This window comes from Heterodontus francisci, chromosome 41, assembly GCF_036365525.1.
Source record: "Heterodontus francisci isolate sHetFra1 chromosome 41, sHetFra1.hap1, whole genome shotgun sequence".
NCBI lineage: Eukaryota > Metazoa > Chordata > Chondrichthyes > Heterodontiformes > Heterodontidae > Heterodontus > Heterodontus francisci.
In genome coordinates this window covers 10,042,510-10,054,885 of record NC_090411.1, presented here as the reverse complement: position 1 = coordinate 10,054,885, position 12,376 = coordinate 10,042,510, and the positions used below count along the sequence as shown (strand labels likewise).

At 53.2% G+C, this 12,376-nt stretch overlaps 2 non-coding genes and 2 pseudogenes across 2 annotated transcripts; all 4 read right to left on the bottom strand.

The window, feature by feature from the left end:
• Positions 1-4,441: 4,441 nt before the first annotated feature.
• LOC137354824 (U2 spliceosomal RNA) lies at positions 4,442-4,538 on the bottom strand (annotated as a pseudogene).
• Positions 4,539-4,924: 386 nt separating this feature from the next.
• Positions 4,925-5,106, bottom strand: LOC137354141 (U2 spliceosomal RNA). The gene has a single exon (XR_010970289.1). It is a non-coding gene; the product is annotated as a U2 spliceosomal RNA (small nuclear RNA).
• A 2,131-nt stretch (positions 5,107-7,237) lies between these two features.
• Positions 7,238-7,324, bottom strand: LOC137354845 (U2 spliceosomal RNA; annotated as a pseudogene).
• A 388-nt stretch (positions 7,325-7,712) lies between these two features.
• LOC137354447 (U2 spliceosomal RNA) lies at positions 7,713-7,894 on the bottom strand. The gene has a single exon (XR_010970442.1). It is a non-coding gene; the product is annotated as a U2 spliceosomal RNA (small nuclear RNA).
• Positions 7,895-12,376: the final 4,482 nt, after the last annotated feature.

The following is a 12,376-nucleotide window of genomic DNA, read 5'->3' as shown; positions in this document are numbered from 1 at the left end:
CCACCGGAACATGGGGGTTGTAGAGGTGAATCGTCACCACCCGGTCCCGTTGTGACGGAAGCGTGAAGAGCGGCTCCGCTGTGAGGATCGACAGTGGCGCCCGGTCCCCTTTCTCCTTGAACGCCTTCAGGAACTTGATGCATCCCGCCACGTTCCGGAACGTCACGTCGAAGTATCCACTGCTGGGGAAATCCTGCAGGCAGAAGACGTCCGTCGCTTGAAATCCGCAGCAATCGAAGAGAATTTTCTTGATGAAGAAGGTGCGATCGACCGGTGCATCTCCTTCCTTGTCCTTCACGACCACTCGAACGGTGTTGCGCACTCCCTGGCCCGAAGCTCGAAAATTGGTTATAGCCATTTTACTCAAAGCTTCCCCAGGATCAAAAGGCAATGATCATGGTCTCTTCTCAATCAAATAAGCACTGAGAAGAACAGATTTTTTTTTTTTATTTCCAAAATATACTTTATTCATAAAAATCTGTAAAAATTACATTGCCAAACAGTTTCCAAACAGCACCAAAAAATACAAACATTGCAAGGGAGATCAGTTTCCTTCAATACTGTCATGAGTTTCTTCCCAACCCTTCCGTTTCACAATTGTCATGTCAATTACAGTTTTACATTTACAGCAATTGAGAATATTAACAATACAGTTGGAGGGGTTTCCCATTGATCCAGCCCCTCAGTCCAGCTTGGTGGGGGAACCTAACACTGTGGTCTTTCCCCATTGAGCCTTTGCTGCGGCTGCCCCAAGCTTTAGTGCGTCCCTCAGCACGTAGTCCTGGACCTTGGAATGTGCCAGTCTGCAACATTCGGTGGTGGACAACTCTTTGCGCTGGAAGACCAGCAAGTTTCGGGCAACAGTTTTTTTTTTATATTTCCAAAATATACTTTATTCATAAAAATCTGTAAAAATTACATTGACAAACAGTTTCCAAACAGCACGAAAAAATACAAACATTGCAAGGGAGATCAGTTTCTTTCAATAATGTCATGAGTTTCTTCCCAACCCTTCCGTTTCACAATTGTCATGTCAATTACAGTTTTACATTTACAGCAATTGAGAATATTAACGATACAGTTCGAGGGGTTTCCCATGGTTCCAGCCCCTCAGTCCAGCTTGGTGGGGGAACCTTACACTGTGGTCTTTCCCCATTGAGCCTTTGCTGCGGCTGCCCCAAGCTTTAGTGCGTCCCTCAGCACGTAGTCCTGGACCTTGGAATGTGCCAGTCTGCAACATTCGCTGGTGGACAACTCTTTGCGCTGGAAGACTAGCAAGTTTCGGGCAGACTAAAGGGCGTCTTTCACCAAATTGATAGTCCTCCAGCAGCAGTTGATGTTTGTCTCGGTGTGCGTCCCTGGGAACAGCCCGTAGAGCACAGACTCCTGTGTTACAGAGCTGCTTGGGATGAACCTTGACAAAAACCACTGCATCTCTTTCCACACCTGCTTTGCAAAGGCACATTCCAGGAGGAGGTGGGCGACCGTCTCTACCCCACCACAGCCAACGCGGGGGCACTGTGCGGAGGGGGCGAGACTTCGGGTGTGCATGAAGGATCTGACGGGGAGGGCCCTTCTCACCACCAGCCAAGCTACGTCTTGGTGCTTGTTTGAAAGTTCTGGTGATGAGGCATTCCGCCAAATGACTTTGACGGTCTGCTAGGGGAACCATCCGACAGGATCCACCGTTTCCTTTTCCCGTAGGGCCTTGAGGACATTCCGTGCAGACCACTGCCTGATGGACCGGTGGTCAAAGGTGTTTTTCCGCAGAAACTGCTCCACGAAGGATAGGTGGTACGGCGCCGCCCAACTGCATGGTGCGTTCCGCGGCAATGTGACCAGGCCCATCCTTCGCAACACCGGGGACAGATAGAACCTCAGCACGTAGTGACACTTGGAGTTTGCGTACTGGGGATCTACACATAGCTTGATGCAGCCGCACACGAAGGTGGTCATCAGGATGAGGGCCACGTTGGGTACATTTTTCCCGCCCATGTCCAGAGATTTGAACATCGTGTCCCTCCGGACCCGGTCCATTTTAGATCCCCAGACGAAGCGGAAAATGGCTCGGGTGACTGCCACGGCGCAGGAGTGGGGTATGGGCCAGACCTGCGCCACGTAGAGCAACAACGTGAGCGCCTCGCACCTGATGACCAGGTTCTTACCCACAATGGAGAGAGATCGCTGCCCCCACATGCCCAACTTTTGTCGTACCTTGGCTACTCGCTCCTCCCATGTTTTGGTGCACGCCCCGGCACTTCCGAACCATTTCCCCAGCACCTTCAGGTAATCTGACCTGACGGTGAAGGGGACAAAGGATCGGTCAGCCCAGTTCCCAAAGAACATGGCCTCGCTCTTGCCGTGGTTAACTTTGGCTCCCGAGGCCAGTTCGAACTGGTCGCAGATGCTCATCAGTCTGCGCACGGACAGCGGATCCGAGCAGAAGACGGCGACGTCATCCATGTACAGGGAGGTTTTGACCTGAGTGCCTCCGCTGCCTGGGATTGTCACCCCTCTTATGCTCGCATCCTTCCTAATAGACTCAGCAAAGGGTTCAATACAGCAAACAAACAAGACCGGGGACAGAGGACAGCCCTGTCTGACTCCAGATTTGATCGGGAAACTTTCAGATTCCCACCCGTTGATTGACACTGCGCTACTGATGTTTGTGTAGAGCAGTTGGATCCAATTGCAGATTTCCTCCCCAAACCCCATTTTGGAAAGCACGTCCATCATGTAGGTGTGCGATATCCTGTCAAAAGCCTTCTCCTGGTCCAGACTGATGAGGCAGGTGTCCACCCTCCTGTCCCGTACGTAGGCGATCGTATCCCTGAGTAGCGCGAGACTATCAGAGATCTTCCTGCCGGGTACAGTACAGGTCTGATCGGGGTGAATCACCAACTCCAGAGCAGACTTGACTCGACTGGCTATGACTTTGGACAGAATCTTGTAATCAACATTAAGCAGTGAGATGGGCCGCCAATTTCTGATTTCTGCCCTCTCCCCCTTCTGCTTGTAAATGAGGGTGATGATGCCTCTTCTCATGGATTCTGACATGCTGCCGGCCAGGAGCATACTCTCGTATACTTCCAGCAGGTCCGGGCCGACCCAGTCCCACAGGGACGAGTACAACTCGACCGGTAAGCCGTCGCTCCCGGGAGTTTTACTCGTCTCGAAAGACTCGACGGCCTTTGTCAGCTCGTCCAGAATTAGCGGCTTGTCCAGTCTCTCCCTCCTGCTGTCATCTAGGACCTCTGTGATAGATGACAGGAAGGACTGGGAGGCTCTGCTGTCTGTGGGCTTCGCGTCATACAGCCCAGCATAAAAGGATTTGCTGATCCTTAGTATGTCGGACTGCGAAGACGTTACCGAGCCATCTTCTTCCTTCAGGCTGCTGATAACAGAGCTCTCTCTGTGTACCTTTTGGAAGAAGTAATGCGAGCACGTCTCATCCTGCTCGATGGAGCGGACTCTGGACCGGAAGATGATCTTGGAGGCCTCCTTGGCAAAGAGCGAGGCCTGCTGGCTCTTCACCTCTTGGAGGTCCTCCTTGACCTCGACCCCCATTGACTGCAACCGGAGTAGATTTTGCATAATTTTCTGGAGTCGGGACAGTTCCCTCTGTCTCTCTCTCGCCTTCTGAACACCTTTGTGGATGAAGAACCTCTTGATGTTCTCCTTTATCGCTTCCCACCAGTGAACTGGAGACTCAAAGAGGGGTTTCACGGTCCTCCAACCTTTGTAATCCCTTTTGAGTTCCTCAACGTTCTCTGGGGTCAGCAGTGTCGCATTGAGCTTCTACGTCCCTCTGCCAACCCGCTGGTCGTCCTGTAAGTGACAGTCGGCCAGTAAGAGGCAGTGGTCGGAGAAGAACACCGGCTTGACGTCGGTGGATCCGACCGTGACAGCACGGGACACAAACAGGAAGTCAATCCTGGAACGGGCAGACCCGTCCGATCTTGACCATGTGTATCTGCGCTGCGCTCCGTCTGCAGGTTTGCTGAAGACGTCGTGCAGTTTGGCATCCTTAACTGTTTCTACTAGGAATCTGGACGTAGCGTCCAGTTTGCTGTCGTCACTGCCGGATCGTCCAGCCGCATCGATGATGCAGTTGAAGTCACCGCCTAGGATGACCGGCCTGGACGTCGCCAGCAGCAGTGGGAGCTGCTGGAAGACGGTCAGCCGCTCGCTGCGTTGTACCGGGGCGTACACGTTGATCAACCGGAGCGGAGCGTTGTTGTACATCACGTCTGCTACGAGGAGGCGGCCGCCCACCACCTCCTTAACTTCGGAGATGGTGAAGTTACCTCCCCGCAGCAGAATACCCAGGCCGGAGGAACGGCAGTCATTACCCCCCGACCAGATCGATGGCCCGTGGGACCACCATCGCGACCACTGACTGTAGGTGCTGAGGTGTGGTATTCCACACTCCTGCAGAAACAGTAGGTCAGCTTTGACCTTGGCAAGGTAATCCAAGGTTGAAAAGTTTCGGGCAACAGTTACTACACTTGATCTTAGCCAAAAGGCCGAGAAGCGATGGCTGTAAATCTGCGTTTGCTGCGCGCGTCAGGCCCGGCGTGCGGCCTCTACGTCAAAGTAGCCGCCGGGTGGGCGAGCCTAGGGCGAAAGAGGCGATGGCGGGCGGTCTTTGAGCCAGAGCTCCTTTTGTTGCCGGGCCTTGCAAGCAGAAAGGAAAGCACGCGTGCATGCCACGCGCAGCCATTCCTTGCGCTTCTGCGCGAGGCATTGCGCAGGAAAAAAGACACGCGCGCGCTGGGCAGCAAAGGGCGGCCTGCAACTGCGGGGCAATCCAACAGGGGGCAGCGTAGCGCCCACGGAAAACTGCAGCAAAGTCAGCCGAGCAGCAGCGCCGTCACTATTGCGAATTCTATTTTTGAGCAGGGGTCTCGCCCCCATGGAGGGGGGAAGCTGCACCGCTCCTGGAAACACTGCAATACCAGGTGGATGCATGGAGTGGACGGGGCAAGCCCCTGCTCCATCTCCCTGTCCCAAAAATCAATTTAATATTTGGTCCCCAGATAGGGGACGTATCAGATATTAAACTGATAAGAACAGATACTACTTTTTTTTTTATTTCCAAAATATACTTTATTCATAAAACTCTGTAAAAATTACATTGCCAAACAGTTTCCAAACAGCACGAAAAAATACAAACATTGCAAAAGAGATCAGTTTCTTTCAATAATGTCATGAGTTTCTTCCCAACCCTTCCGTTTCACAATTGTCATGTCAATTACAGTTTTACATTTACAGCAATTGAGAATATTAACGATACAGTTCGAGGGGCTTCCCATGGTTCCAGCCCCTCAGTCCAGCTTGGTGGGGGAACCTTACACTGTGGTCTTTCCCCATTGAGCCTTTGCTGCGGCTGCCCCAAGCTTTAGTGCGTCCCTCAGCACGTAGTCCTGGACCTTGGAATGTGCCAGTCTGCAACATTCGGTGGTGGACAACTCTTTGCGCTGGAAGACCAGCAAGTTTCGGGCAGACCAAAGGGCGTCTTTCACCGAATTGATAGTCCTCCAGCAGCAGTTGATGTTTGTCTCGGTGTGCGTCCCTGTGAACAGCCCGCAGAGCACAGACTCCTGTGTTACAGAGCTGCTTGGGATGAACCTTGACAAAAACCACTGCATCTCTTTCCACACCTGCTTTGCAAAGGCACATTCCAGGAGGAGGTGGGCGACCGTCTCTTCCCCACCACAGCCAACGCGGGGGCACTGTGCGGAGGGGGCGAGACTTCGGGTGTGCATGAAGGATCTGACGGGGAGGGCCCTTCTCACCACCAGCCAAGCTACGTCTTGGTGCTTGTTTGAAAGTTCTGGTGATGAGGCATTCCGCCAAATGACTTTGACGGTCTGCTCGGGGAACCATCCGACAGGATCCACCGTTTCCTTTTCCCGTAGGGCCTTGAGGACATTACGTGCAGACCACTGCCTGATGGACCGGTGGTCAAAGGTGTTTTCCCGCAGAAACTGCTCCACGAAGGATAGGTGGTACGGCTCCGCCCAACTGCATGGTGCGTTCCGCGGCAATGTGACCAGGCCCATCCTTCGCAACACCGGGGACAGATAGAACCTCAGCACGTAGTGACACTTGGAGTTTGCGTACTGGGGATCTACACATAGCTTGATGCAGCCGCACACGAAGGTGGTCATCAGGATGAGGGCCACGTTGGGTACATTTTTCCCGCCCTTGTCCAGAGATTTGAACATCGTGTCCCTCCGGACCCGGTCCATTTTAGATCCCCAGACGAAGCGGAAAATGGCTCGGGTGACTGCCACGGCGCAGGAGTGGGGTATGGGCCAGACCTGCGCCACGTAGAGCAACAACGTGAGCGCCTCGCACCTGATGACCAGGTTCTTACCCACAATGGAGAGAGATCGCTGCCCCCACATGCCCAACTTTTGTCGTACCTTGGCTACTCGCTCCTCCCAGGTTTTGGTGCACGCCCCGGCACTTCCGAACCATGTCCCCAGCACCTTCAGGTAATCTGACCTGACGGTGAAGGGGACAAAGGATCGGTCAGCCCAGTTCCCAAAGAACATGGCCTCGCTCTTGCCGTGGTTAACTTTGGCTCCCGAGGCCAGTTCGAACTGGTCGCAGATGCTCATCAGTCTGCGCACGGACAGCGGATCCGAGCAGAAGACGGCGACGTCATCCATGTACAGGGAGGTTTTGACCTGAGTGCCTCCGCTGCCTGGGATTGTCACCCCTCTTATGCTCGCATCCTTCCTAATAGACTCAGCAAAGGGTTCAATACAGCAAACAAACAAGACCGGGGACAGAGGGCAGCCCTGTCTGACTCCAGATTTGATCGGGAAACTTTCCGATTCCCACCCGTTGATTGAGACTGCGCTACTGATGTTTGTGTCGAGCAGTTGGATCCAATTGCAGATTCCCTCCCCAAACCCCATTTTGGAAAGCACGTCCATCATGTAGGTGTGCGATATCCTGTCAAAAGCCTTCTCCTGGTCCAGGCTGATGAGGCAGGTGTCCACCCTCCTGTCCCGTACGTAGGCGATCGTATCCCTGAGTAGCGCGAGGCTATCAGAAATCTTCCTGCCGGGTACAGTACAGGTCTGATCGGGGTGAATCACCAGCTCCAGAGCAGACTTGACTCGACTGGCTATGACTTTGGACAGAATTTTGTAATCAACATTAAGCAGTGAAATGGGCCGCCAATTTCTGATTTCTACCCTCTCCCCCTTCTGCTTGTAAATGAGGGTGATGATGCCTTTTCTCATGGATTCTGACATGCTAATAAGAACAGATACACTTGATCTTAGCCAAAAGGCCGAGAAGCGATGGCCGTAAAACTGCGTTTGCTGCGCGCGTCAGGCCCGGCGTGCGGCCTCTATGTCAAAGTAGCCGCCGGGTGGGCGAGCCTAGGGCGAAAGAGGCGACGGCGGGCGGTCTTTGAGCCAGAGCTCCTTTTGTTGCCGGGCCTTGCAAGCAGAAAGGAAAGCACGCGTGCATGCCACGCGCAGCCATTCCTTGCGCTTCTGCGCGAGGCATTGCGCAGGAAAAAAGACACGCGCGCGCGCTGGGCAGCAAAGGGCGGCCTGCAACTGCGGGGCAATCAAACAGGGGGCAGCGTAGCGCCCACGGAAAACTGCAGCAAAGTCAGCCGAGCAGCAGCGCCGTCACTATTGCGAATTCTATTTTTCAGCAGGGGTCTCGCCCCCATGGAGGGGGGAAGCTGCACCGCTCCTGGAAACACTGCAATACCAGGTGGATGCATGGAGTGGACGGTGCAAGCCCCTGTTCCATCTCCCTATCCCAAAAATCAATTTAATATTTGGTCCCCAGATAGGGGACGTATCAGATATTAAACTAATAAGAACAGATTTTTTTTTTTTTTTTATTTCCAAAATATACTTTATTCATAAAAATCTGTAAAAATTACATTGCCAACCAGTTTCCAAACAGCACGAAAAAATACAAACATTGCAAAAGAGATCAGTTTCTTTCAATAATGTCATGAGTTTCTTCCCAACCCTTCCGTTTCACAATTGTCATGTCAATTACAGTTTTACATTTACAGCAATTGAGAATATTAACGATACAGTTCGAGGGGCTTCCCATGGTTCCAGCCCCTCAGTCCAGCTTGGTGGGGGAACCTTACACTGTGGTCTTTCCCCATTGAGCCTTTGCTGCGGCTGCCCCAAGCTTTAGTGCGTCCCTCAGCACGTAGTCCTGGACCTTGGAATGTGCCAGTCTGCAACATTCGGTGGTGGACAACTCTTTGCGCTGGAAGACCAGCAAGTTTCGGGCAGACCAAAGGGCGTCTTTCACCGAATTGATAGCCCTCCAGCAGCAGTTGATGTTTGTCTCGGTGTGTGTCCCTGGGAACAGCCCGTAGAGCACAGACTCCTGTGTTCCAGAGCTGCTTGGGATGAACCTTGACAAAAACCACTGCATCTCTTTCCACACCTGCTTTGCAAAGGCACATTCCAGGAGGAGGTGGGCGACCGTCTCTTCCCCACCACAGCCAACGCGGGGGCACTGTGCGGAGGGGGCGAGACTTCGGGTGTGCATGAAGGATCTGACGGGGAGGGCCCTTCTCACCACCAGCCAAGCTACGTCTTGGTGCTTGTTTGAAAGTTCTGGTGATGAGGCATTCCGCCAAATGACTTTGACGGTCTGCTCGGGGAACCATCCGACAGGATCCACCGTTTCCTTTTCCCGTAGGGCCTTGAGGACATTCCGTGCAGACCACTGCCTGATGGACCGGTGGTCAAAGGTGTTTTTCCGCAGAAACTGCTCCACGAAGGATAGGTGGTACGGCGCCGCCCAACTGCACGGAGCGTTCCGCGGCAATGTGACCAGGCCCATCCTTCGCAACACCGGGGACAGATAGAACCTCAGCACGTAGTGACACTTGGAGTTTGCGTACTGGGGATCTACACATAGCTTGATGCAGCCGCACACGAAGGTGGTCATCAGGATGAGGGCCACGTTGGGTACATTTTTCCCGCCCATGTCCAGAGATTTGAACATCGTGTCCCTCCGGACCCGGTCCATTTTAGATCCCCAGACGAAGCGGAAAATGGCTCGGGTGACTGCCACGGCGCAGGAGTGGGGTATGGGCCAGACCTGCGCCACGTAGAGCAACAACGTGAGCGCCTCGCACCTGATGACCAGGTTCTTACCCACAATGGAGAGAGATCGCTGCCCCCACATGCCCAACTTTTGTCGTACCTTGGCTACTCGCTCCTCCCATGTTTTGGTGCACGCCCCGGCACTTCCGAACCATTTCCCCAGCACCTTCAGGTAATCTGACCTGACGGTGAAGGGGACAAAGGATCGGTCAGCCCAGTTCCCAAAGAACATGGCCTCGCTCTTGCCGTGGTTAACTTTGGCTCCCGAGGCCAGTTCGAACTGGTCGCAGATGCTCATCAGTCTGCGCACGGACAGCGGATCCGAGCAGAAGACGGCGACGTCATCCATGTACAGGGAGGTTTTGACCTGAGTGCCTCCGCTGCCTGGGATTGTCACCCCTCTTATGCTCGCATCCTTCCTAATAGACTCAGCAAAGGGTTCAATACAGCAAACAAACAAGACCGGGGACAGAGGACAGCCCTGTCTGACTCCAGATTTGATCGGGAAACTTTCAGATTCCCACCCGTTGATTGACACTGCGCTACTGATGTTTGTGTAGAGCAGTTGGATCCAATTGCAGATTCCCTCCCCAAACCCCATTTTGGAAAGCACGTCCATCATGTAGGTGTGCGATATCCTGTCAAAAGCCTTCTCCTGGTCCAGGCTGATGAGGCAGGTGTCCACCCTCCTGTCCCGTACGTAGGCGATCGTATCCCTGAGTAGCTCGAGGCTATCAGAGATCTTCCTGCCGGGTACAGTACAGGTCTGATCGGGGTGAATCACCAGCTCCAGAGCAGACTTGACTCGACTGGCTATGACTTGGGACAGAATCTTGGAATCAACATTAAGCAGTGAGATGGGCCGCCAATTTCTGATTTCTACCCTCTCCCCTTCTGCTTGTAAATGAGGGTGATGATGCCTTTTCTCATGGATTCTGACATGCTAATAAGAACAGATTTTTTTTTTTTTTTTATTTCCAAAATATACTTTATTCATAAAACTCTGTAAAAATTACATTGCCAAACAGTTTCCAAACAGCACGAAAAAATACAAACATTGCAAAAGAGATCAGTTTCTTTCAATAATGTCATGAGTTTCTTCCCAACCCTTCCGTTTCACAATTGTCATGTCAATTACAGTTTTACATTTACAGCAATTGAGAATATTAACGATACAGTTCGAGGGGCTTCCCATGGTTCCAGCCCCTCAGTCCAGCTTGGTGGGGGAACCTTACACTGTGGTCTTTCCCCATTGAGCCTTTGCTGCGGCTGCCCCAAGCTTTAGTGCGTCCCTCAGCACGTAGTCCTGGACCTTGGAATGTGCCAGTCTGCAACATTCGGTGGTGGACAACTCTTTGCGCTGGAAGACCAGCAAGTTTCGGGCAGACCAAAGGGCGTCTTTCACCGAATTGATAGTCCTCCAGCAGCAGTTGATGTTTGTCTCGGTGTGCGTCCCTGTGAACAGCCCGCAGAGCACAGACTCCTGTGTTACAGAGCTGCTTGGGATGAACCTTGACAAAAACCACTGCATCTCTTTCCACACCTGCTTTGCAAAGGCACATTCCAGGAGGAGGTGGGCGACCGTCTCTTCCCCACCACAGCCAACGCGGGGGCACTGTGCGGAGGGGGCGAGACTTCGGGTGTGCATGAAGGATCTGACGGGGAGGGCCCTTCTCACCACCAGCCAAGCTACGTCTTGGTGCTTGTTTGAAAGTTCTGGTGATGAGGCATTCCGCCAAATGACTTTGACGGTCTGCTCGGGGAACCATCCGACAGGATCCACCGTTTCCTTTTCCCGTAGGGCCTTGAGGACATTCCGTGCAGACCACTGCCTGATGGACCGGTGGTCAAAGGTGTTTTCCCGCAGAAACTGCTCCACGAAGGATAGGTGGTACGGCGCCGTCCAACTACATGGTGCGTTCCACGGCAATGTGACCAGGCCCATCCTTCGCAACACCGGGGACAGATAGAACCTCAGCACGTAGTGACACTTGGAGTTTGCGTACTGGGGATCTACACATAGCTTGATGCAGCCGCACACGAAGGTGGTCATCAGGATGAGGGCCACGTTGGGTACATTTTTCCCGCCCTTGTCCAGAGATTTGAACATCGTGTCCCTCCGGACCCGGTCCATTTTAGATCCCCAGACGAAGCGGAAAATGGCTCGGGTGACTGCCACGGCGCAGGAGTGGGGTATGGGCCAGACCTGCGCCACGTAGAGCAACAACGTGAGCGCCTCGCACCTGATGACCAGGTTCTTACCCACAATGGAGAGAGATCGCTGCCCCCACATGCCCAACTTTTGTCGTACCTTGGCTACTCGCTCCTCCCATGTTTTGGTGCACGCCCCGGCACTTCCGAACCATATCCCCAGCACCTTCAGGTAATCTGACCTGACGGTGAAGGGGACAAAGGATCGGTCAGCCCAGTTCCCAAAGAACATGGCCTCGCTCTTGCCGTGGTTAACTTTGGCTCCCGAGGCCAGTTCGAACTGGTCGCAGATGCTCATCAGTCTGCGCACGGACAGCGGATCCGAGCAGAAGACGGCGACGTCATCCATGTACAGGGAGGTTTTGACCTGAGTGCCTCCGCTGCCTGGGATTGTCACCCCTCTTATGCTCGCATCCTTCCTAATAGACTCAGCAAAGGGTTCAATACAGCAAACAAACAAGACCGGGGAAAGAGGACAGCCCTGTCTGACTCCAGATTTGATCGGGAAACTTTCAGATTCCCACCCGTTGATTGAGACTGCGCTACTGATGCTTGTGTAGAGCAGTTGGATCCAATTGCAGATTCCCTCCCCAAACCCCATATTGGAAAGCACGTCCATCATGTAGGTGTGCGATATCCTGTCAAAAGCCTTCTCCTGGTCCAGGCTGATGAGGCAGGTGTCCACCCTCCTGTCCCGTACGTAGGCGATCGTATCCCTGAGTAGCGCGAGGCTATCAGAGATCTTCCTGCCGGGTACAGTACAGGTCTGATCGGGGTGAATCACCAGCTCCAGAGCAGACTTGACTCGACTGGCTATGACTTTGGACAGAATCTTGTAATCAACATTAAGCAGTGAGATGGGCCGCCAATTTCTGATTTCTACCCTCTCCCCCTTCTGCTTGTAAATGAGGGTGATGATGCCTTTTCTCATGGATTCTGACATGCTACCGGCCAGGAGCATACTCTCGTATACTTCCAGCAGGTCCGGGCCGACCCAGTCCCACAGGGCCGAGTACAACTCGACCGGTAAGCCGTCGCTCCCGGGA